The sequence below is a fragment of the Nicotiana tabacum genome, chromosome 22 (genome assembly GCF_000715075.1).
Source record: "Nicotiana tabacum cultivar K326 chromosome 22, ASM71507v2, whole genome shotgun sequence".
NCBI classification, from domain to species: Eukaryota; Viridiplantae; Streptophyta; class Magnoliopsida; order Solanales; family Solanaceae; genus Nicotiana; species Nicotiana tabacum.
The window spans coordinates 187,413,380-187,416,134 of record NC_134101.1 but is presented as its reverse complement, the minus strand read 5'-3'; the positions used below and the strand labels follow the sequence as shown (position 1 = coordinate 187,416,134).

Here is a 2,755-nt window from a genome sequence, read left to right as displayed (position 1 = left end):
TGCCGAAGTGTTACGCAAGTTAAGATAAATATGAGACTTGTTAATCATGATTTAAATGAGTTTAAAGCCATGATATGACTATATATGATGTTTGTATATGAAGTATAAAGTTTGAGAAAAATCGGATTTAAGTTGCGAAAAAAACCGACTAAGGATTTGTCTTGTAATGAAGCTTTTTGAGTAATAAATTTCGTGTGCTATATGAGGTCTTTTGGGACATATTATATATAAAATTGAAGGTCTTGGAATGTAGTTTCCAACGCTCTTAACCATTTGCTCATACGACACCCGGATAAAAGGTTATAAGCATTGGAAGACGAGTCAATTATAGGGTGCCAAGTAGCACCTTTTGACTTTTCAACAAAATGGAGATTATCTCCTTTATCTCGTCTCTTTCTGCATATTTCCAGAGAGCACGACCAAATAATACCCCTAACATCACCCTTAAGCTCTCTACAAGTGTTTCAAATAATACCATCATCCCGGGCACGAAATCACGAAGCAATAACACAAGAACGATCCCCACAACGTAAGTATTGCTATATAACCTTTCTTTTTCTTTATAGTTTGAGTGTTGGAAGGTATTTAATAGTTAAGAAAATTCTTAATTTTTGGTTTTAAGCTCTTAAATATCAAGTAAGGTTGATTAATTCATTTCATAATATTTAGAACTCACGGGAAGGTGATATGAAGCCGTGAGTTCGAGTTATTTGATTTGTAATGGACTGTTTTGTGGGCTATTTCGTGTAGCTTTTGGGCTGTATATTTTGCTGATATTTAATGGAGTTTTTGGAGGATAAATTGTTTGAAGAAACACCACATATTTGTGAAATAATGGACTAGTCATTCTTTGTAATATTTTCGGGGTGTTGGACACTATTATAGTCGTTGTTTTTGGTATGAATTGATTGGGGTGTGTTGGGCTGTTGTAAGCTAAATATAATATAGATTTCGACTTGCATCTACTGTAGGAGGTAATTATATTGTGTTCCAACAAGTGCTTAAGGTTATATTGACATCGGTTGAGTTAAATGGATGAACTAGACATGAACTAGTGAATAAAGTTGCTAATTAAGAATAATTGGAGTTGTGGATCATTTTCTTTGTTATGGATATATGGTATAAGGTTGGAATTATTGATGAATGACTTCATTATCATGTTAATGATACTATTAATTTAAAGTAAAAAGTCTATAAGGGATGATAAGGGATATACGAATTCCAATTGGAGCTTGTCGCTCGTCGTAAAATAGTTATGACTTGTTGTTTTATGGTGTCTTGTTATTGATAATTGGTATTGATGGATTTCTCTGGTAATTGTTGTTGGTATATGGTATTAGAGCAGGCTCTTGTTACTGGGGAGATGCTGCCCGAATTTATATAAATGAGCTACAAGTTTAAGTTGCAAACTTAGCCTTTATTCAACACTAATTTTGAATCTCCTTATGCAATGGTAGATTGAGTTGAGTTGTTTGAAGAGTTGCTTAAGATGTATTAAGAACTCACCATGGTTAAGGTATGTTAAGGCACTTCCCTCTTTCTTTTGGCATGATCTAAAGTGAAATGAATACACTATTTCGTAACAGATCTACTCCAAGAAACTAAGGTTGTCCATGTTGTTCTTTCCTTATAAAGTTATTCTAAGCAAGTATGTATGATCCTTGAATCCTATAGAAGCTCATATTGATGGTATGATGTCCATAATGTTAATCGAAGGTGCAACGACATTAAGTCACTCCAAAAGGTTTAGAACGTGATTCCATGAGTTTAGCATGCATTATATATAATATCTATTTTACTCTACCGAGCCGCACTATAGTAGGCCGGGTACGACATCTATTGTGTAACCACTGATCAGTTGGATTTACCGAGCTCCACGTGGCCGGGTACGATTCTACCGAGCCTTATGATGGCCGGGTACGTTTTTACCGAGTCCTCTTTGAGGCCGGGTACGATATGATGATGATGATGATGCCTACAGACGCGTATGTTTTTAAAAGTTTATGTATATATATATATATGTGTGTGTATTACACATTTCATGTCAGTAGCCCACAGAGGCACGCAGATGTTACAGGTTGTATCTGCTCTATCTCTCTTTATATTACTATTCTTGTTTATGCTTTCTTGCTTTACATACTCGGTACTTTATTGGTACTGACATCCCTTTTGCCTGGGGACGTTGTGTTTCATGCCCGCAGGTCCCAATTGATAGGTTGACATTCCTCCTAGTAGGCTATTAGCTCAGCGAAGGTGTTGGTGTACTCCACTTGCTCCGGAGTTGCCTATTTCGTCAGTATGCTTTAGATATATATTGATTGACATGGTGGGGCCCTGTCTCGACCTTTATGATTTTATGTACTCTTAGAGGCTTGTAGACATATGTTATGTATATGAAAATCATATGGCCTTATCGGCCTATGTTCAGTGTATGAGTTATCACTTTGGTTTTATAGGCACGTATGTCACATGTATAAGTTTTCATGTCATGTCAGGTCGTCCAATATTTAGTATTCCCTTATATTTTATTTTTGTTATCTCATGACGACCTTTCTAGGCTATTTGCCCATGATATTATGATATGACAGATACGTTATGTTGGTACTCGGTTAAGTAAGGTACCGGGTGCCTGTCGCGGCCCGTTGGATTGGGTCGTGACAGAAAAAGAAGAAAAGAAGGAACGAGAGATAAAGGGAAAAAAAATCGTACATTTCTTTTTTCATTTTACGCAATGATCATGTAATATGACATATTT

The 2,755-nt window shown here is 36.0% G+C and overlaps 1 long non-coding RNA gene across 1 annotated transcript; it reads left to right on the top strand.

The window, feature by feature from the left end:
• Window positions 1–419: 419 nt before the first annotated feature.
• Window positions 420–2,477, top strand: LOC142176608 (uncharacterized). The gene is made up of 3 exons (XR_012705298.1): window positions 420–529; window positions 1,458–1,516; window positions 2,202–2,477. It is a non-coding gene; the product is annotated as an uncharacterized LOC142176608 (long non-coding RNA).
• Window positions 2,478–2,755: the final 278 nt, after the last annotated feature.